At 39.5% G+C, this 24095-nt stretch overlaps 1 protein-coding gene across 1 annotated transcript in view; it reads right to left on the bottom strand.

Moving 5' to 3' along the window:
• Nucleotides 1-22523, bottom strand: part of BACH2 (BTB domain and CNC homolog 2) — a 186993-nt gene extending 164470 nt beyond the window's left edge. Inside the window, exon 1 of the mRNA XM_049772313.1 lies at nucleotides 22490-22523. The gene's annotated coding sequence lies outside the window, so the exon portion shown is untranslated. The remainder of the gene's footprint in view (nucleotides 1-22489) is intronic.
• Nucleotides 22524-24095: the final 1572 nt, after the last annotated feature.

Here is a 24095-nt window from a genome sequence, read left to right on the forward strand (position 1 = left end):
GAAAAAAGATCCTCAATCAAATTCACTAGATAATAAAAATGCATTGTTTTTCTTCATCATTAAGTAATATAAAAGCTCCTATTTTGAAAAAAAAAGTGGAAAAAAAACTTTAAATTAAAAACATTTAAATCAAAGCAATCCTACCTGGACTATAGAAAAGAAGGTGGCAAGGGAAAAAGGCAGAGCTAGAGAAAAAGAGGAATAAAAATCAGGAAGAGGAAGCAGAAGAAGAATAGGGAAAAAAGGAGAATGAGAAAGTACAGATAATGGCTCCGGTGGAGAAAACAAGACAAGAGGACATGACACATGAGGTGGGTGAGAGGCCTGGCCTCAGCTCCAGAAAGTTAGAGGAAGTGGATGGTCATATCTATTGGACAGAGGGAGGCAAAGTGCTAGATGTTCTTACTGCATTATTTTATTAATCTAGCTCACAGCAAGAAATGGACCTGTGTACACTGTTCTAGAGACATCATGAGCATGGGTTTGAGAAAGGTCAAGAACCCATCTATGGACAGTGCATCACTATCTGCAAAGGATTCCTCTGTCTTGTGCAGGCCTCAAGGCAATGATATAAAGAATATGAGGTTATTTCTATCTTGCATAGGAACAACTGGGGATTTAAGGCTTTGGGGGAGATGCAGATTGCAAGAGATCAGGATGTATATGAACTTGCATATATTCCAAAGCTCCCTCCGAGTTAGTGGCTAACCTCTGGGAGAATGTAACCTACCCTCTAAGGCTTTCCAGTCTCCAGTGTCAGCCTGTAGTTTGTGGGCAGATGAGGGATGAGTGAGCGCTACACAAACTAGGTTCCACATGAAGGTTGGGGTTAATGATCATCTTCACACCTTGCATGGAATAAGAACTTTGAGCTTTAAAAATAATGTTGGGTAGGTCTGGAGAGATAGTGCAGAAGTGTATAGGATCGACCTTAGTTTGATCCCCAGCATCATATATGGTCTCCTAAGCAGAGTCAGAATGTTCCCTGAGCACAGAGTGAGGAGTAATCCCAGAGTACTGCTGGATATGGCCCAAACCAATAAACTAACCAAACAAACAAATAAACAAAAACCCTGAAGTTGTCTGATTTATGTTTCCACACAACTCAGCAATCTTATTTCTAACAGTTCCATAAGAGGCCACAAGAGATAATGATTCTCATTCTAGTGTCAGGGGGCTCACTGTTACCAAATAAAACCAACTGGTTCAATAGCTTGTTAGTGAGATCTTTTCAAGAACATCCTTGCTTTAAACCCAGAGCTCTTCTACAGCTTCTACTTTTTAACTGTCTTTTCTAAAACGGCAGTCTTTCAAATGCCTAAATACAGGGAATTGGAGCAATAGTATAGTGTGGGGCGGGGTAGGGTGGCTACCATGCATGCAGCTGGCCCAAATTCTATCCCCAGATCTTCATATGGTCCCCTGAATCTCTCCGGGAGTGATTCTGGGTGTTGCTGAGTGTGGTCCAAACACCAAAAAAGAAAAAGAAAAAAATCTAAATATAGCTCTTGTATCTTTCTTCTCTCCAGATAAAACTACCTCAAATCTTTGAACCCCTGATTTCTAGGACATTCTAATGATTTCCCCATTCTTGACTTCTGATCACAAACTCCTCAAGTTGATTTGCCTGTCAAATCCACTGTCAAACTAAAAACAAAACTCAATACTTTTAATGTGCCTTATCTAAGACCCGTTATGTCCAAAGGAATCATTATGCTCTCTCTGGGCAGAAGGTGTCTATAGTCATGATTAGAATAATGCTAGTTTTTCAGCAAACATTTTGTTGGGAAGGAGATAGAAAAAGGAATAAACAAGTTTGAGTTGTTGAGCATAAGGGTTGTGGAGGAGGTAGGCTCTGCGCTGCGGGGTCACAAAGGAGGGATAGCTATTTTTGCCCATGAGGAACCAAGAACACTTGAAAGAAAACAATTCTCCCCAAGAAAGGGTTTTAACCACATGCAAAGAGTGCAAATGCTGTACATATGGATGGAAAAGAGCTGGCTACTCCTTTTGAAGACAGAACTACCTAGGTGGGCTGTTGGATGAGGGCAGAAAAAATAATGGGGAGGGTCCTGGCAGTTGAATGCTTCCAGGCAATGAGCAGGAGGATGCTGTTTGGGTGGTAGATATGCCCAGGGTCAGGGTTTTCTCCCTTTTCTCTGCTGACCAGTCTGCAGCATCAGCAATGAAATAAGATACTTCAGGATTTCCAAATCTCATTTCTGAGAGCCTTCATCAACTCTTCTGGAGGCCATTTCCCCCAGCAGGAGAGCAGAGAGGCAACAGGGCAAGCCTAAAATAAATGCTTGTCCCTTCCCTGGGATGGACTGCCTGCCATCCCCACTCTATACCTCTATGCAAAGCACATTATAACAGGTCCAGGCAATGAAGCCACGAGAAACAACTCTCACAAACCCAGGTCTCAAAGGACAGAAGACCAGAACCCCCAGTAAAGAACCCAAACATCCCACCAGAAAGTCCCAAACAACCCTGAAAAGTGAGAGTAAAACTACCAAAAGCTGACAGAGAGGAGCAGCATTATGACCAACCCTCACTTATCCTTCTAAAAAAAGACAAGCAACTACCAAAAAAAATAAAAAGTCCAGAAATACATAAAATCTAACATAGTTACCATACTTCCTGTCCTCACATAGCTTATAAAAAAATGCTTCTGAGCTTTTCCCTGGCTCATTTACAACTATGAGAAGGAGCAAAAAGGAAATGCAACAGATGGAACCACCAGACTCTCTCGCAGTAATTTATCTTTACTTGAGGTAGCTTGGGCAAGGTTTCAAACATTTTTCAGATATACACCAATAACTTATTCCTGCTCAAGAACAATGAAGACAGGCTTCTTTTTAAAAAGCTGCCTTTAAAAAGGTTAGGAGCCTTGTTTACTATTTATCTATTTTTGTTGTTGTTCTAAAAAAGATCACTTCGGCATCCTCCCAACCTCCTCACATGTACTCCATGAGGATCTAATCCAGTAGTGATTTAGAGCTGACAGGTGGTGCATGCATAATTAAAGATGACCTAACACAGAATGCTCTCATTCCTGGCATATTATCAGACACTTAAGCAAAGCAATTATCAGTAGGCAATCTTTTCTGTCAACAGTTAGAGATGAAACATTTCTTCAATTAGAGGATTCTGCAAGGCCATATATTCCTATCCATCTGCAAATAGTTGAAAATCTTTAATACTAAGCAAGTTCAATGGGACACCTCTGGTAAATTAAGTCAGTGGTTTTCAACTACTCCACAGCTGTGGACTGGTACTGGTTTATTCTGTGGTAGCTGAAAGTCACCTAGTTAAAAATCATGTCCCCTCCCCACTTTACAGACTTGGTCATGTCCTTCCACCCTTTCAGACCTATTTACTGAAGAACTGCTCTTTAAACATCAGAATCACCAAATCCTGGAACCATTCAGAGGGCATTAACAGAGATGCTGACCCAAGCTGACCAGAAATTTCTGCATTTTTTCCTGACATAGTCCTGCTGGGGTTTGCAAATGTTCCATGCCTTCCTTAAAGTCTCAAAACCAAAAAGGATAGGGAATAAATCAAAGTAAACTCTCAATTAAAACATTCCCTTCAAAGCAGGATTATTTTCCCTCCATGTTCCAATATAAGAAAGATTTAGAAAACTGGGGCCAGAGAGATAGCATGGAGGTAGGGCATTTGCCTTGCATGCAGAAGGATGGTGGTTTGAATCCTGGCATCCCAGATGGTCCCCTGAGCCTGTCAGGAGCGATTTCTGAGCATAGAGCCAGGAGTAACCCCTGAGCGCAGCTGGGTGTGACCCAAAACTAAACAAAAAAGAGAAAGATTTAAAAAATTATTATTAAGCCTCAAAACTTCATCTTTTAGTGATTCAAAGGATTTTGTTTTTCATTTTAAAGATAGATGTTACTGAAAAAGGATGGTCTTGACCTACTGAATGGCTTTCCCATTTCAGGTGAAAAGGAAAAGGCATTTTCTAACAGAGTACACACTTTAAAAAGATAAATTATAATGCCTGTGCTTTATATACATGAATGCATTTTAGCTTTTCTGAGAATAGAAATTGCTTTAATGCTACAGCAAGACAAGTAATTTTCTTTGTTTCTTAAAGGATGGTTCCTACATTAATAATTTTTTGAAATCCATGCAAAAACTGACTCCAAAAGACAGAGAACTTCACAACATTTGTGGTGCATATTTTGCAACATTTCACAAGAGGTCTTATTGTTTAAATTCTTTTTTTTTTTAATTTTTTTTTTATTTAAACACCTTGATTACATACATGATTGTGTTTGGGTTTCAGTCATAAAAGGAACACCACCCATCACCAGTGCAACATTCCCATCACACCCTGTGACGCTCAGGGGTTACTCCTGGCTATGCGCTCAGAAGTTGCTCCTGGCTTCTTAGGGGACCATATGGGACGCCGGGGGATCGAACCGCGGTCCGTCCTAGGCTACCGCAGGCAAGGCAGGCACCTTACCTCCAGCGCCACCGCCCGGCCCCTTAAATTCTTATATCCTATGTCATATGTGAACAAATGACCTTATTGTTCACTTGAACAGGTCTTTATAGGATCTCTGGTGAGAGAACTGGTGTTGTTGTTTGCATTTTTTTTCCCTCATCAAGTCAGAACAAAAGTCTCCTTTTTTTTTCTCAGCACTGGGAACACGGGCAAGACAGTGTGTGGCAGCAAATGCCAGTTGGAAACACCATAATGATAATGTAAGTGAAGTGCTACTGTTAATGGGTTGACTTCTGACAAGTAAATCAAGGTCTATAGAAAAGTTTCTTCCACACAGTAGACTTTAAGGTAATGCAAAAGAGAAGCACTTAATAGAACAATTAAGAATCTCCCAGTACTGGATTAAAGAAGAGGCCTGCTGGGCAACAGGATTCAATTCTTTTCAACTTGTGTTTTACGTGGAAGACACTCCATTCAGAATATTAAGGAAAGAATACTAGTAGTCTTTGGGGAAACAAAATCAGGTAGTGGGTTGGTGATGGTGGGATCATTAAAGAGAGATTCAGCGGGACTCAAAGCTCAAGTTCATTATATTTCTCAGAACTAAGAATAGCTTCCGAATGAGTACTCACAATTCTCCAAAGACCTATTTCTCCAAAGGAGCTTCCCCCCTCCCTCTCTAATTTTAATGTAAGAAGAAGAAGGGGATATAGTCAGACATGGATAGGTAGGCAAGAACAAAGGACGACTGGAGAGAGGACTCTAAACCAGTTCTATTTTAGATGCTGTTAAATTCTGACCATTAGGATTCAATTTAGAAAAACTCAAGGATAGAGTCTGAGAGCATGGTGATCCCAGAGGTCAGGACAAAGGCATATGCTCTTTATGCATTACTACGGTGATCAATAAAACAAGTCATTTTCTCATCGGTGTCATGGAATGAAAGAAAACATGTCAAATATCACCACTGAAATGAACATATAAAAAGGAAAAAAAGAGGGGCCGGAGAGATAGCATGGAGGTAAGGCGTTTGCCTTTCATGCAGGAGGTCATCGGTTCGAATCCCGGCACCCCATATGGTCCCCCATGCCTGCCAGGAGCAATTTCTGAGCCTGGAGCCAGGAATGACCCCTGAGCACTGCCGGGTGTGACCCAAAAACCACAAAAAAAAAAAAAAGGGAAAAAAGAGTGAACTTATATATGGAGATACCCTCATCTCCCCCCATAGATGTTTCCTGAATGTTTACGTAGCTATAATAAAGTCAAATTGGTAAGCACTTTGGATGTTGGTTGCCAGCACAGGGCATTAACATTTTTATATCATACCTTATAAACTTATTTGAGGTTCATCAACTAACAACATTTTTAAAGGGAGGATAGTATAAAATTGATTTTCCAAGTATCTTTACATCACTGGCTGGATGAATAAGATTGTGACCGGGACTTCAAAATAAAACACTACATTATAATATACTGATACCAAATGGAGTGTTATTTTTAGAAAGAATGGAAGTCAAGTTCATGATATTATTATCTGTCCTTTTGCAATGTTACAGAAAGGATGCCTAAATTCTGCCACTGGGAAGTCATAAAGATATTTTGCTGAGTATTTTATTCTCTTTATTGGCAGGTTATCAAAGACTCAGGTTTTTGTCATGTAGAACAAAATGTAAAATAAATTTAAGAAGGTCATAATGGTGATACAAGACACTACCCACTTAGCAGTGGGCATTTCCTCTCAGGTTAAGAAGTGACCATGACTAGTTCTAGCTCACTTAGTATTACTAGCTTTTTCAAGAATGGGTTTGAAGTCAAAGTGACCAAAGCTCACTATCATTATCTCCAGTGGTTTAGAAAGTAGCACAACTGATGTGCCATTTCTTCTAATTCTTTTCCAGAGAAGCTATGAAAGATCAATTAGAACAGGATACCTCAATGTACTATACAAGGGGTAAAGGAAATAGAAGTAAATGAAGTTATTCTGCACAAACTACATTCTAGAAATTAACTACTCCTGAGTTTCTTCACAAAATGCAATGCTGTGCACCACCACAACAATTTGGTTCCCTTAGGGATGGAAGGTGATGAGAGGGAACAAGTGTTTGGAGAAGATTAAAGAAAGAAACATATGTTCTTAAAAGAGAGGATGTGAGAAAAATAGTGTTACAGAGAAAATGAAGAGTACATCCTAAGAATATATGATGGAGGGCCCGGAGAGATAGCACAGCGGCGTTTGCCTTGCAAGCAGCCGATCCAGGACCAAAGGTGGTTGGTTCGAATCCCGGTGTCCCATATGGTCCCCTGTGCCTGCCAGGAGCTATTTCTGAGCAGACAGCCAGGAGTAACCCCTGAGCACCGCCGGGTGTGGCCCAAAAACCAAATATATATATATATATATATATATATATATATATATATATATATATATATATATATATATATATGATGGATACTCACAAAAAATAGGGGTAAGTTTATGTTACACATTTAAAGCCACCCAGCCACAAATATTAACAATAATGGAATTTCAACATTACCTTGTGATAGAAATCACTGTAACCTGTGCCTTTAGTAGACATGCTGTGCATTTACCTGTACACACCTGTAATTTCTGCAAACTAATTAACAAAGAAGACTGCAGAGTGTCCAGGTATAACGGCAACCATTGACTTGCAGGCCTGCAGAGCTGTACTGTTAATAGCTTCAGCTTGGTGCTGACAGACTCTATTCTATGCTCCCTCCCCATCCAATACAATGCCTCAGGTTCTAAATAATGTAATTTACTGGAGTGGAATTCCTTCAGCATCCTGTGCAGCAATTGGTGACAGTATCATTTATATGCTATAGTGTGGTGGCCTGGCATTGACACATTGGCCTTCATCCCTCATTCAGAGCAAAGTATGCAATTTCACCTTCCACCATGCCCTTCTGTGCTGTACTGTGTGCGTATGAATTCCCTCTATGCAGCCCTAATTACAAACCTTGGTGGAAATGCTCTCATTAGATTTGTATTTCTCACTACAAATGTCAATCTTATTGAAAATTCTGATTTTCCCAAGTATTCAGCCATTAGCAATAAACTCTAAACATTCCATGACTGAGTACATTAAACCAGCAATGTGGACCTGCACTTAAAATATATCATTAGAGAAAAATCTCCATTGCAAATGCTTTAAATTATGCAGCCAAAGGCATAGTAAGACTGGCCCAGCCAGTACCCTCAAATTGCACATGAAACATCATGTTAAAACTCACTTTTATGCAGGAAGAAGCACACAGTATACCAACAGGAAACATTTCTGAATCTGTCACTCCTTCTAAAGGTGTGTAAAGGAACCCCAACTATTGTCTAATTTATCATCTTCTTCCAATTATTTCAACTGGAATTTCAGTCTGTAGCAAAGTGCAGCAAGCAAGGAAGATAATGGCTTGCAGAGTGCATCTCTCTACACAGGGGGCTTCCAGGCTGTTGCTCTGGGTTAGTCAGTTAGTCAGTTGCTCTGGGTGATTTCCTCTGCTCAACAGATAAAAAAAAATCTGGTCAAAGCAGCACTGTTGGATGTGATAAAAGAACCTGGGTTCTACTTCAATATATGAAGACAGATTCCATGAGTGTAAATGACCTGAGAAATAGCTCCATTCTGAGCAGCTGGGTCTTAACATTAAAAACCCAGGAAACATAATGATGTTAATGTAAAAATTATCAGTCAGAAGTTATGCTTCTGATAGAGAAGGTTCGACAAACCATCAAGAGGAAAAAATGGAGAAGATTTTTTTAAGAGCTAGCAAAGAACATAAACTCAATAAAAACCATCCATCCCTGTTTTCTCTCTGGATCATATTTTAATCCTTTAGCTTATTGGTCTCATTTATCATGTCTTATCAGGTCCCAGGTGAACAGCACCAATGTGAGCCATAATTTCTTTTTTAACACAATGAATGGAGTAAACGTATCCCATGAAGGTCATGGAAGCGATTGAAGGAAGACTGATCTGAACTTTTAGAATCTAATTCCAAAGATTAATTACAAAAGCTAAATGATGCCTACATCACAGCCCTACTAAAAATAAATAATAAATAAAAATAAATAAAGAACTCTTATAAAGGCAAATAGATATTGCATTAAACAGAAAATAATCTGTTAAAACATGATAAAAATAAAAGTAATTGTTTTCTGCCTTTGATTGTTGGTCATCTGTGGGGCTGATCAAAAGTAACCAGAATGATCACAGCAGCGAGGGTTTTTGTGAGGAATCACACCTCTGTAGAAGGCAAATGCTTCCGAGTCTCACCTGTTCTTGTCTCCACTGGAGTATTTAAAACTTTACTCTATTACAACATTAGTACTCTCTCCTACTGTACATCAACAGGTACTACAATTAACATGCACAGATGTTAGAAATAAAATATCCATATTTAAGTAAAAATTTAAGACAGCAAAAATAACTGAACATGTTCAACAAAATGAATGCCATACAACTGTAAAGAGACACTTCCACTGTACTTGATGCCAAAAAAAAAGAACAATCACAGAATCACTCACCTATTAAACACTAAGTGACTTGTAGCTATTCAACTTATTTATAAACCTAACATTCTAAGGGTGCAATAGAATAAATAAGAATAACATCATTTATTGAGCACTGGCTTTGGGTTTATATATTTAGTACTACATACTATCCATATATTATATATATTTATATAGTGTATGTATAATACATATGTTTATAGTTTTTTTCACCTCATTTAACCCTCACAAACCCTCTATGAGATAGGTCCTAGGTACTAGCCTCATTTCCATTTTCAAATAAACACACCCAGGAGAGGTAAAAGAAAGAAATCAAGATCAACAGGGAGCTAAGTTTTGATCCAAAGTCCTCTTTCTCCAAAAAGGAGAAACACCACATTTCACTACTTGTTGAAGTAGGAGATCCTAAAGAGGAATAAGACTGCAGCCTTCATTTCCAGAGACTTTTGGAAAAGTGTTCTCTTTACTCACCATTCACAGAGCACCCCACACTGACAGCATGGAAGATTTGTAGATTCTCATTTTTTGGAAATGCCATTGTTACCCACTGTGGGAAACAGGGGCAGCACCCTCGCCAGGATCGTGAGGCACAAATTTCCCAGCGAAGCTGATACCACAGCTCTTGGTGCTTCTTCTAGCCACAAACTGACATTGTGTCATCTACTGTGGTCATGCGGTACACTCAGTCAGAGGAAGGGGAGTTTTCACTTGGTTAACTGTCCCCTTGACATCTTTGCTCTTGAAGGGTATTAAATCCTATCTCTCCTATTCCCTCTTGTATGTAAAAAGAACATCCCAATCTCTCAGGCACCATCATGCAAAAATGTCTTCCTTTACTGATCTGAGTCTATAAGAAACAACTTTCTAACAATGCACCAAGAAGATGGAGATTTTCAAACAAGGCAATTACTTAAAAATAAAACAGGCTGAAGGATTCTATCACTCCTTTAGATTTTCTACTATAAGACATACTCTGTTTATATATGAGTCGTGTCTTTCTTCTTTCAGGAGGGGAAAATGCTGACAAACTATCACATGTAGACAAACAGTGCAAAATCCTGGCTGTCTTTTGCTACTTAAACAGAGACACATTTATTTCCCAATGCGCCACTTACCAGACAGATGCAAAGATGTGGGCAAACCAGTCATCAGAATTAACAGAGCGATTGTGCTTGCACTACATAATCTGATTTGTTTGAATCTTATTTTTAGCCATGCACAAAAGGGCAATAAATGGAAAATCTTATTCTAACCGCTACTTTTTTTTTCTGGGCCACCCACACTGCTCCACCTACTGCACAACTTCACAAATGTAAAAAACCTAACCCAGGTTTGTCCTAACAAAAGATGCAAAGTGGTTCAAATGTGTGACAGTTTTTCCAGTTAGTGTCTGTATTTTTATTCTTTTTCTCTATCAAGACTTTCAGGGAAAACAGCACTACCTTACTGAAGGACATTTTTAGTTAGCGCAAAGGTAAGTGGGATCTGAGAGGCATGCACACCACCCTACCACCAATCACATGCTGGCCGATCACCCACTAAAATTTGCACCCACAAACATTGCTCTACGTCAGGAAGAGGATACCCACGAGCTTTGAAATAGTAAGTATTTAAAGTTCTTCCAAGGAACCAAGGTAATAGCTGAAACATTTCTGCAACAGAGTGGACCATAGGAATGGTTTTGCCCCAGTTAGTTAAGAGCACCTGATGGAAATCGGCTTGGAGTTTGCTGTGGAGCAAAGTTTTGCTGTGGAAAAACATTGTTCTCGAAGAACAATGTTCTCTAAGAAACAAAATGTCCTGGTCACCTTCTCTCCCCCTTCTCTTCCCTATCTTCTCACTGCATTTCTCAGTCCTGTCCTCAGTCGCTACCTGCAGCAGCTCACCCATCACTGACTCCCGCATTGCGGGCACTACCTACCCAAGCAGCTGACTTTCACAGGAAAACACCTTGTAGTGCAAGGAAGAAAAAGCACTGTAAGAGGATGTTTTCTAGGGGTAGAGAGAGAGAGAGAGGTGAGAGATGTCAGCTGACACTGCAATCCCTCTCTTTCACTGGCACAGGAATGAAAAAAAAAACTTCTTCCTTGAGTCCCTCACAAATAACCATAGCGAACAAGCAGGGAGTGATTCATTTTTATAAGTCAGTTTAGAAAATGCTGCAGACATAGAAGAAGTGAATGCAGAGAAAGGCATCTTTACCTGCGTACTTTCTCATTATCCAGAAACTAGAGGAAAAGTCCGGAGAACCTCTGGTAGGGAACTTTTCCACACCCTGTAGCGCTAACACCGCCTTTCCGTCACAAACTGTCCAAGGATGGCTCAAATGAAACACGCTGGCAAGTCTTCAGGGGGTGATCATCCACTACTGTTAGAACTTCTGACTCGTAAAGACATGGGTAATTAAATCTTATGAAAAAGTGGGTCATATACACTTGAGGTACAACCACACTGTCCCCAAACTAGATTCCAAATGACTGTGTGATGACAGGGTGGGAGGGGTCTGGGCACAGCGAAAGCAAAACTTTTATGTGGTGAGGAGCATTTTAGTTTTCACTGGCTCTAGGTTAGAGAAAGTTAATTTCATTGTCAATGATAAACCCACTTTTGGGCACATTCTTGCAATTTTATGATAAATACTGGCAATTAATGGAAGGGGGAAGTAGATGTCAGCTACTCATAAACATTTTAAGGGACAGTTTCAGGCTTCTGTGATATGTCTGTCACCTAAGAGTCAGGGCTGTGACTCTATGAGGTGAGGCTGTCAAACCAAAACTGGAAGACAAAACTACACTTCTCATGATCCATAGCTGCACTCCCTCCCCTAGGAGCGTACTGGAATACTGGACATAACATGCCCACACTTGTGCCCAATCTGAGCGTTCAACAGAATCATGAACATTGGTCCTCATGCTCTGGACCACGATGGAAAGAGCTTCACCATTCGTCAAAGAATCACATTAATATTAATTCATAGGGGCCAGTGAGGTGGCACTAGAGGTAAGGTGTCTGCCTTGCAAGCACTAGCCAAGGAAGGACCGTGGTTCGATCCTCCGGCGTCCCATATGGTCCCCCCAAGCCAGGGGCAATTTCTGAGCGCTTAGCCAGAAGTAACCCCTGAGCATCAAACGGGTGTAGCCCCCAAAAACCAAAAATATATTAATTCATATCTGAAATCCCTGCTACATAAAGGGCACAGAGGTGAAAGGATGAGGAAAAACAAACGCTGAAGAACCAGTTTATAAAGAAGCTGTCTCATACAGAGAAGACAAATCATTCTCTGTGCCAAATTCAGTTTATAAAAAAATAATTATTTGTTTTGCTTTGGGGGTCACACCTGGTGGTACTCAGGGCTTACTAATGGCTCTGTACTCAGAGATTTAACCCAGGTTGACAGTGTGCAAGGGAAGTACCTTAACCCCTGTATAAATTACTACTGGCCCAATAATTCAGTTTTAAAAAGAAATGAAAACTCTTCTAATAGTCATTTTCTATACACTTCCTATTTTATTGCCACTAGGTTGTGGAATACCTTTCAAAACATTGTAATGAGAATTTTCTAACAAACCCCTTCATTTTTATCTGGTTTTCTTCAGGGAAAGAAAAGGAGAAAAAAATACAAATGTACAAAATTTGTACATATGGTTCCCTAAGCCAGGAGTGATTTCTGAGGGCATAGCCAGGAGTAATCCCTAAGCATCACCAGGTGTGGCCCAAAAACTAAAAAAAAATTTTCTTTTTGTACAAATTGCACAATGTATAAAAGCATGAGTCAGTTGTCAAGATGTATATGATGGCTAGATGATAGATAACTAATTTTCTTCTCTCTTCTGTTATTTTTCAAGTTAAGTAGAATAATGTATATTCCTTTTACAATCAGGAAAATAAGACTACTTTTATCTTCATAAAATGAAAAATTTTCTCTGATTCTTTCTTTTTCTTTTTTTATTCTTTCTAACTTTGACTGTTAGGGAGTATTCGATCCTTATGCAAAAATCCTCCAGCTGTTCAAAGGGAAATAGAGACATCCTATATACTCTAGGAGCTGTACTACCATACCAAATGAAACTGCTTTGGGAAACAAAAGGATATGAAATGAGGGAAAACTCTGATTCAATACAGGAAGGGATCATTTGAATTACATGTTGTTACCATCAGATATAACCAGAATTCAATTGGAATCCATTGTTTGCCTTAGGATGAAGCTCTGGGAGAGAATCAGCTGTATGACCTTTTTCTTTTCTGCCAAACTGCCTTTCAGTCTATTGATCGTGAATTTTCAATTTTCTAAAACTCATAGCAATTGACCTAATAATAATACAGTCATCTTATATCTGATTTAATCTTTTTTTTTGTTTTGTTTTTTTTGTTTTTGGGTCACACCCGGCATTGCTCAGGGGTTACTCCTGGCTGTCTGCTCAGAAATAGCTCCTGGCAGGCACGGGGGACCATATGGGACACCGGGATTCGAACCAACCACCTTTGGTCCTGGATCAGCCGTTTGCAAGGCAAACGCCGCTGTGCTATCTCTCCGGGCCCTGATTTAATCTTTTTTTCATGAAACACTAAGATCTTCCAGGGCCATACTATTGTAATTTATTATTGAGAAAACAAATTTTAAAATAAACACAAGCTCATAGTTATTTTTACTTGACAAAAAATGTAGAGTCCAACTATGTTCTTGAAGGTTGATTACTAAATTTGAAAGAAAAAAATACACAACAAGGAGATCTCTATTTGGTGAAATGATATCTAAACTACTCTAATTTATGGGATATCATCAATCCAGAGCAATGCTTGTAGATTTGGAATTAGCTGATTATTTTTTAAAAAGTCTAAATAAATGTACAAAAGCATGTGTCAGATGTCAAAATGTATTTGGTGGCTAGATGATAACTGATTTCCTTCTCTCTACTGTTATTTTGCAAGTTATGTAGAATAACATATACTCCTTTTATAATAAGGGAAATAAGACTACTTTTGTTTTCAAAAAATAAAAACTTTTCTGATTCTTCTCTTTTGAGTACTTACTAGCATTTAATACATTAGACTCAGTTTAACATTTTGGCCTAGTAATAAACCAAACATAAAATACCGGAAAAACTTTCTAGCAACATGGAGTATGGATTCTAGTTAAGAACTACTGGGGCCGGTGAGGTGGCGCTTAGAGGTAAGGTGTCTGCCTTGCAAGCACTAGCCAAGCAAGGACCGTGGTTCGATTCCCCGGCATCCCATATGGTCCCCCCAAGCCAGGGGCAACTTCTGAACGCTTAGCCAGGAGTAACCTCTAAGCATCAAACGGGTGTGGCTCAAAAAACAAAAAGCAAACAAACAAAAAAAAAGAACTATAGAAACTCTCATATGCCTGTGACAACACATATACTGTTCTTTCCTATCATCATCATTGCTGACTGGGAATTCACCAGCTGCAGTAAGAGTCCTCACACAATCAATTTAATGTACGGACATTCTTGAAAGAGTGGGATGCCAATCCCTAAGTTAAATCAAGGCTCAGAGAAAACTGTTATTTTGATAGTGCCAAGTTTATTCTCCCCCCCAAAGGCACACACAGAATTTCTAAGAAGCAACAAATTTTCAAAAATTACTAAATGAATATATTAAGTATACTAAGTGATAACATAACATTTTAATATAATGTAATCATATATTAAATTTTATGCGCTACACTGATAAAACTTGATAAGCACCTTTATAATACGAGTGCCTAAATTTATTTAGAGTCTCACTTGAAATTAAAAAAATATATTATCATAAATTGCCATGCTGGTAAGATCATCTGTATTTGTACAATTAGTGTATATGCAAAGAATAAAAATGAATTTTGAAGATGCTTGGGCAGAACCGGAGTGTGAAACTGAGTATATTACATATAATCATACATCATTAAAAACATTGAATTGGCTAAAAAAATAAGCCAGTGATTCCCCAGTAACTATGAGAGAAAAAACATTGCTTATGAATTATTTAGTATAGCATTAATGGTATCATTAATAGCACAACTGTTAGAGTGCCTCCAAACAGTAATAAACATAAACAGAATATCTGAAATTTAAACTCTGACAAGGAAATGTGTTAAAAGCCAAAACTTACAGTTTCTTAAGACTAAAAACAATTAGTAGTATTTTTTTTTCTTGCCATAGTAAGTCAACATTCATAGATTATTCAGGCATGAAAATAGGAACAAGAGTTAACCATACTAAATGAGATAAGAATATTTTTTTGTTTCCATGTTTGTTTCAATACACTGGTTAGTAGGCAGTTAAAAATTGTTTTTTGTTGTTGCTGCTCAAAATCTTTCCACAAGTTTTTTTCCCCAGTGATAAAACATTGAACTTTTTTCAATGATTCAGCAGCTTGGTGGCATTAGCTACAGATAGCCTCCAGGATATATTCACCATCTTTACTAAACCAAAGCTATCTTGTTTTCTGAAGCTTAATCTTTGAAAAGGGGAAGTGGGATGTGAGTGGGCAGGTGGGGTGTATGGGAAGAGGCTGGGGTGAGGGCTGTGGAAGGAGGAAGGTTAGTTTAGGTTTTGAGTGGTTGAGTTCCAGGCAACTAAGCTGTCACTAAACATGAATTTGGTAGCTGGAATAAGGGACATCTGATTCCTAGGAAACAGGGGACCTGACCAGGAGAGAACCTCAAAGTCTGCTCTCTGTCTGTCTGTCTGTCTGTCTGTCTCTCACCCCCCAGGTGGGTGGGTGCTGGGCTTCTCTGGAGGTAAACCCTTGCCAACTCATTCAATATGGTGGCTCTGAAGTCGTTGGCTGAACTGAGTTTGGTCAGAATCTGTATCTACTTTACTTCAGTCTAAGTTCAGCTCAAGGACAAAATAACCACTAAGATTTTCTCATTCCTAGATTTGCTAAACTGGATTTATTTTGCTAAAACTCCTTCAGATTTCTTTATTTTTTAATTAAAGAATTCTGGTACCTATACAGCTCCCTGTGGCATATCATTCTGAAACCTTTGTTTATTTAACTGTTCTCCAATTTAAGAGAAAAGACAGGCAAGTTATTCCTAAGCAGGTTTGAAAAATCTGTAAAGGGAATAAATAGGGGGCTGACTAGCATTTTTAACTTGGATGACTCAATTTTATTTTCTTTTTGATTGCCGTATTTTTTTTTTACTTTTATTTATTTATTGATTGGTTTTTAGGCCACACCCAGTGGCACTCAGGGATTATTACTTCTGCCTCTCCACTTCTGCCTGGCAGGCTAGTGGACCATATGGGATGCTAGGAATAGAACCAAATCCCTTCCGGGTCGCCACATGCAAGGCAAATGCCCTACTGCTATGCTATCTCTCTGGCCCCTGACTTTTTTAAAAAATACTTCTGCTCAGCCAAATCCACACATAGAGGATCCTGTGTATAGCAAACATCATTGAGGGGTTTTATAGAGGAAGAAAGATAACAGGTCAGAGGATTCAGAACTCTCTGCAACTAGGGTTCCTCAGGTGCTATTATTTATGGATTACAAGCTCTGAAAGAGCTGAAAAAGATTTGCCTATGAGGCCCCATAAAAATGCTCTAGATCGGGACCAGAGTGATAGCGCAATGGTAGGGCATTTGCCTTGCACACATCTGACCCAGGATGGACCTCAGTTTGATCCTTGTTGTCCTATATAGTCCCCCAAGCCAGGAACAGTTTCTGAGCACAGAGCCAGGAGTAACCCCTGAGTGTCACTGGGTGTTCCCCCCCCCCAAATACTCTAGTCAGGGGTCTCAAACTTGCGACCCGCGGGCCGCAAATGGCCCTCCATACAACATTTTGTGGCCCTGCCCTAGAAGAATCTTTTTTTGTTTTATTTTGTTTTAGTTGTTTCGGTCACACCCCCCAATGTTCAAGGCTTACTACTGACTTTGCACGCAAGGATCACCCCAACTTTGCCTCCTGCGGCCCTCAGGTAAATTGAGTTTGAGACCCCTGCTAGATGAAGTCTGCCAAAGCTAGGCTGGACTTGCTAGAAACTTAAAATAAAAATCTCCCAAAGAGTAGTTTGAAAAGCAGAGAGTGGCAGGGCAGTTGCTCACATGGGGCTGATCTTGGTTTAACATATGGTTTCCTTGAGTCCCTCCAGAAATGATCCCTGAACATACTAGCCAGGAATAAGCCTTGAGAATCACAAGGTGTGACCAGAAACCCCTTTTCACACCAAGATCCTTAAGTAGATTCAGTACTGCCTACTGGTCACATGTCTGTGGGTCACTCATTAAATTGTACTTTTGGTGGCAGACTGGGCCACATACAGCAGTGTTCAGGGCTTATTTCTGATTCTGTTTTCAGAGATTACTCCTGGCAATGCCCCAGTGACCATATATGGTGCTGGGGATGGAACCTCGTTGGCTGTATGCAAGACAAAATATCGCTCATCTCTCCAAATCCAAATATTCTGTAAGCTATAATAACCAATGTTAGTGATATTAGTGATGGGGGATAGATTGCAGTTCATTAGGAATGAGCAGCTATCCTCATAATTAGAAGTGTTTTCGCAGGAAAACTAGTCACTAATAATTTTCTTTCAAATTTCTATTTCCTACTAGTTTTAGCCTGTGCAAATCCCTGCCCCCTGGTTCCTGCCTCCACAATCCACTAACCAGGACCTGTTAGGTGCAAGCAGGAAGCTCTGGGCTTACTTTCATAGCCCCGTGTGTTCAGGAACACTATTCACAGAACTATGTATAAGCACACTGCTCAGAAGATGCAGGCCTACATGCAGGGCTAGCACCTTGATGCCATTCTTCATACCCAAGCAGGTTCCTATTATAACTGGCATGTTGGCAGAAATGCGTAGGAAAAATTATCTGATGATCCAACAAGTATATCATTGTTCTGAAAGGAAAACAGTGCCTATGACAATAGAACACACTGATGATATTTCATTGTCTACCAAAGGGAATCAGAATGGAGGATGTGTCTGGAACATGACCATCTATTTTGATCCCATTTCATGCACTGTATCATCCCCACCAGTCACTACAGAGTTACTAAGCACACGTTTCATGGAAGGAAAGTAAGCTCTAGTTTCTTTGTCAAGTGTTATTAAATTATACTTGAGAATAATTATTGACATTTTTGATAGTAAAATAATACACTTTAGTGGCATTATATACATTCATATTTTTGTACGCCCATCACCATCATCACTAGAATTGTCCCAAAGAGAAGCAGCTCAGGATCCATTGAACTCTCAAGTTCTCCTTCCTTTCTAGTTCCCACTAACTACTGTTTGACTTTTAAATGAAGAATCTGGCTGTTCTAAATAAGAACAGAGAGATTACCTCCTGTTAAGTGAGATGGTACAATAACTCCTTTTCTCTCTGGTTTATTTTTCTTAGCGAGAATGAACTTCAGTCTCCTTTATGTTGTATTATGAGTCAAAATTTCCACTTTTAAGGCTGACAGGGCTTCAATTATATGCCTTCTGCTACATCTTCTCTATCTACTGTCCAATGTTGGACATAGGGGTTACTTCTACCTTGTGGCTAGAATAGGTGTGCAAGTTCTGTTCGACTCCTTGCTCATATTTCTAGATATATAGCCAGAAGTGAAAATGCTAAATCACAAGATAATCCACTGCTATTTATTTTTACAAAGAGAATCAGTGTATTGTTTGGTATTCATTTAATCAACTTTATTTTTCAGTACCATTTTAGTCTCACAACAAAACTGGAGGAAAAGCACAGTGGATTCCCATCTATCTTTTGTACATCCTTCCACCCCTTTCCTTACCGTCTCCAAACATTATACATGTAGCTTTTAGAGAGAAACTCTGTACACTTATCACTTGACTGCTTTGCCAGAGGCTGCAGTGAGTGGTTTGGGCAGGCCTGCCAGGTCCCACAGGAACTGAAGGCCTGGATTTTGCTGGTGTGTTCTAGCAGCCCTCTGTGCTTCCCAGCCTATGGCTATAAAATTGAGTGGCATCAAACAAAGATAATCAAGAAGACCTGATGGTGGGAATTAGACACTCATGTATGCTGAAGTAGAAGTCAGATGTACAAGCTTCAACTCTGCCTACTCCTTTGATTCTTGCTTCACAAAGTGAAAACCTTTTTCTATCAAGAAACTTCTAAGATGCCTCACAAACTAAAAATTTTCTTCCAAAGTCATGAGTATTTCATGCTTGACAGAGATACTGGACCAGTGATGGTGGTACTGAAGTTACTCATAACTTCCAATGCCAATCCCAGCTCTGCTAGCCTTCAGGCACCTCCCAGAAGACAGCTCTCCTTTCTTTTTAAAATATTTTTTTAATGGGGCAGGAGTGTTATCACATGGCTGGCATACATCAATCCAACACCATACTCATGACCAGAAAGCCTCCCTCTATCAGTACCCCAAGGATACTTCTTATCCCCTGCTATCACCACTAGCCTGCCCCAAAAGCACAGTTCTAAAGACAAAACTTCTAGTTCCAATAACTTTGTCCATTTGTTATTCTCTTACTGTGTTTCTTTATATCTCACATAGGAGAAAGGTCTTTACAAATTTTTTATTGTGGAGATGATGACACTATAGATGATTAAAGCTAAACTCTTCAAAGTTCACAACATTGTGAGTAAAGGATAAGTTGAAAAAATGGTCTTCAAAAGTGAGATCTTTTTTTTTCCTCTTATTTTGTACCCCATTCTATTGCTTTTCTTGCCTTCAAACAAAACCACATACCTCGATTTTTCTAGCTCTGCCTCTTAAATAGAAGGGGAAACGAGGGTTCCAGGACCAAAGAGATATGAGATCACTAATAGTAAGCCAGACAAAGAGGGGTCCACCTACTCTAGCAGCCTGGGGGGTGATGGTGGGGTATATGGGTTGTAGAAAGAGAACTGGAAATGGGTGGAGGACATAGTTGGTGATGGGTATTCCCCTGATTCAATGTTAATATGTACCTAAAACACTACTGTGAAAGATATGTAAGCCATTATGGAAAAAATATGTTTTTAATAAAAAATAAACTATAAATAAAATCCTTTAAAAATGGTCTTCAAAAATGGTATCTTTCTCTTTTTTTAGGTACATAAAATTTAAAAACAGTATAAATAATTGTTTGGATTTATTTAAAAATGAACATGAAAAAGATGAATTCTACAAATATACAATTTAATAAGAGCGAGGAGAGGAGAATTAAAAATTTTTTTTTCCCTTGGACATTTTCATGGTTTATTTCATGATCAACATCACATTTACAACAGGCAACAAACATCTGAGAACAACATCATTTTACATAAAAGTAGAAAAATATGGAGAGTCCCCTTAAGTCTGACTTTAAAGGAAAATCTGAATATAGCCTTTCACCTATCAGTTCTATCAGTTCTATGATATTTCTTATTTTTTTGTCCTTATTTCTTTGAAGCATGTGTACATAAAGCTACCTCCAGGATTTTTGTCTTTGTTAAGTAGATATGTTCCTTCAATATGTATTTGTTTGGGAACTTCTTTATTACCTGTGATTATTCCTAACCTCCGAGAACTATAATTAAAGGACTCTTAGTCATATGTGCCACACTGAATAACATTTACATATTCAAGTGAAATGCTGTATATCAGAGTATATGCACAGATTTTAAATGTACAGAAATTTCTCAAATAACTCATATTTTCATTCATACTACGACACACAGATATTTGATAAAAACAAAAGGAAAAAACCTCTAAAACTCCAACAGGAAAGCTCAGGAATATGTGAACATGCACACATATATTCTCATGCACGTATGTACTTCTTTATACACTCCCAGATTTCCAAGGGTGCTTTGGTTAAGTAAACTCTTTTACATTTTCCTACTAACAAAAAACACATTGTTCCTGTGCTTAGCAGAGAGGTGAATGGTTGGTTCTAAAGGTAACAATGTCATGCTAATCCTCACCATCCTGTCAGTTGTGGAATGTCAAACTCAACACAAACCTAGACTTGCTGGCTTGGATTCTTTCTCAGAGGTACATCTCCTTTTCACAAGAGATTTGGCATCAAGTCCCATGTAAGAGTATGACGGGAGGGATAATAGGAGGGTGATTCACTTTGAAAGGGAACTATGTATTTCCCAGCCCCGGGGAACAAAGATCTTCCCTTTTGAGTGTAATTACAGGCAGAGAAGGAGCACATCTGTGGGGCTGTAGTTGTCACTTGGGCCTGAGAAGAGCACTACTAGTCACTCTGCTAAAAAAAAGAAACCAGGTCAAAGAATGACTGGTACTCTGGACTACCAGAGCTGGCAAAGAATACACATCTTTTCTTTCGACTTGGCTGAACTATAGAATGTGACCATGCTGACCGTATCTTAAAATCCTCTCTTCTGAGGGGTCAGAGAGATAGTAGAGGAGGTAGGGAATGATTTTGGCAATCAAAAACTGACCCAAGTTTGATCCCTGGCACCCCACATAGCCTCCTAAGTTTGACCAGGAGTGATCCCTGAGCACAGAGACAGGAGTCAACCCTGAGCATCTTTGGTGTGGTCCCCTTAAAAAAAACCACTCCAATAAACAAAAGAATTCTTGTTTCTGAGGAGTCAATATAGTAAGTAAAGCACTAAATATCTTAGTGTAGTGGAACTGAATACCAAAACTTTAATGCCCTGTTCTACTTTTATCATGTCCTTTTAGTCACATTTGAGTTAGAGAAGTGATTCTCAAGGGGGGGGGGGAGTCCCTTCATTGTCAATATCTGGAGATTTGTTTGAGAGGCACATTCTACTGAATCAGAAATTCAGGGCAGGGGGCATAGAAAGCTCTAATATAATAATAAGCCATGGAGGTGATTCTGATGAAAGGGCATGTGAAGAACCACTGAATTAAGGAGCCTCCAATATGCAGATTTTAACCCTGGTTCCCATCCTCTGTTATAGATATCCCAAAAATTTTGTTAAAAGATGTGAGAGAGAAGAGAGAAGAGAGATAAGGGAGAGAGGGGAGAAAGAAGAGAAAGGGAAGATAGGAAGGAGAGAGGAAAGAGGAGAGAAGAGGGGAGAGAGAAGAAAAAGAAGAGAGGGGAGAAAGAAGAGGGAGAATGCCTGCTCCAGAGGCAGATGGAGAAAGGTAGAAGGGAGGTAAGAGGACATGAAGGAAGGTGAGAAGGAAACTGTAGACACTAGTGGCAGGAAATGAGCACTGGTGAATGTTGTTAAACACTTTATGACTGTAACTCAATCCTTACCTGTGAAAATAAAACTGTAGTATGAACAACCTTGTAATCATGATGTTTAAAGAAAAAAATACTCAAAAAAGTAGAGATGCCAGGACTGGAAAAACAGTATAGAGGTTAAGGTACTTGCTTTTACACAGCTGACTCCAGTTAGATACCTTTATATCCCTGGCATCACCAGAAGTTGTCGCAAAGCCACGAGCCAGTAGTAAGCCTGGAACACTATCAGATGTGGCCCCCAAACAAAACAAAACAAAAGCAAGCCATGTGCAATTTTATTATCTAAGAAAACTCTTGTTGTGAGATTTGAGAAGAGTCTAAGCAAACTTACATGTAATTTTTCCAAGTCCTGTTCTGTCTTTGAGTATTAGGATGCAGGGCACTGGGCGAAGGGAGAGCTGAGAAGGCCACAGCAATCCATTCAGACATGGACCCCAAAGCTCTGTAGGACAACCTCACAGCAGGTCAGTGGCAGCCACCTAATGGGGAGAAACAGTTGTCCATTAATTGAGCAAAGTTTGCAGGGGAATGTTTCCTTTGGCCCCTGCTTTGGGTTATGTTTGTCCCTGTGTTGATAACCCTGTTGAACTCTTCCAGTGCCTCTGCGATGTGCCTGGTGGCTGGCACATGAATGAAGCATGGCCGAATAGCCCATGGGATCAGTGGCCCTTGCTTAGCCCAGAAGAATATCCTGTTCTGGGAAGTCTTCCTTATGTGAGCACCCTTTGGGTGCCCTCTTACAACACAAAGAGAGACCTACATACTCTCCACTTTTTCAATATTTCAACAATTTTTTGGGAGGAGGTTTTGCAAGCTATTTGGGGGGGGGATTCAGGAGTCTTTCCTGGTGATAACTGGCACAGCTGGCAATGGATATAAAGCTACTCAGGCAACACACTGCTAGACCCAGCAGGGTAAGCTGCATGCCAAGAATATGGCCAAATCCCTGCAACTATCTCTCTGTGTCTTCGTTCTCTTTCATTAGAATATGTTCATTTAAATGATATGTAGGAAGGCAGAAGAGAGTACAGTGAGTAGGGCTCTTACTTTGCATACAGCTGACCTGGGTTTAATCCGGCACTCCATAGGCCTCTTAATAAGCACAGAGCATTAAGAAAAAGTAATTCCTGAGCACAGGACCAGGAATATGTCCTGAGCATCACCGGGTGTGGCCTCAAAACAAATAAAAGGCATGTGGCTGGAAGAAGTTGATACATGAACTAAATGAAAAATTCAAAATTGCTAATGCAATAAAAACATTTTTCTATGCCACATGCGTGTTTGTTTTCAAATTAATATCTAGTTCTGTTACTAAATTGATACAGGATAATTTATTACCTATCACCCTATCTAAAATACCCCATAATTAAACTTTAAATATTTTCATTGTAGGGTTACAGCTAAAGTGCTTGACTTGCATGTGGCTGACCAACATTTGATTCTGGGAACCCCATATGGTCCATCTGAGCTCAGCCCAGAATGATCCTTAAGCACAGAGCCAAGAGAGAACCCTTAGCACCATCAGGTGTGGCCTATATACTAAAAAAAGAAAAGTTAAACAATCAATATCCATGGCAACTTTTTTTGTTTTTGCCCACCATCCATGGCTAATTGATGTGGATTTGTGTTAGTCAGATAAAACAAAAGTATATTAATCTGTGTCATATTTATCTATCTAAAATGATCAAAATATCCTTTTGATTTTGAAATCTTTTGGATTCAGAACTGGGTTCAATAATTGTGGACAGCATTTTTTTTTTTTTTTGGTTTTTGGACCATACCCGGCAGTACTCAGGGGTTACTCCTGGCTGTCTGCTCAGAAATAGCTCCTGGCAGGCACGGGGGACCATATGGGACACCGGGATTCGAACCAACCACCTTAGGTCCTGGATTGGCTACTTGCAAGGCAAACACCGCAGTTCTATTTCTCTGGACCC

This window comes from Suncus etruscus, chromosome 4 (genome assembly GCF_024139225.1).
Source record: "Suncus etruscus isolate mSunEtr1 chromosome 4, mSunEtr1.pri.cur, whole genome shotgun sequence".
Taxonomy (NCBI): Eukaryota; Metazoa; Chordata; class Mammalia; order Eulipotyphla; family Soricidae; genus Suncus; species Suncus etruscus.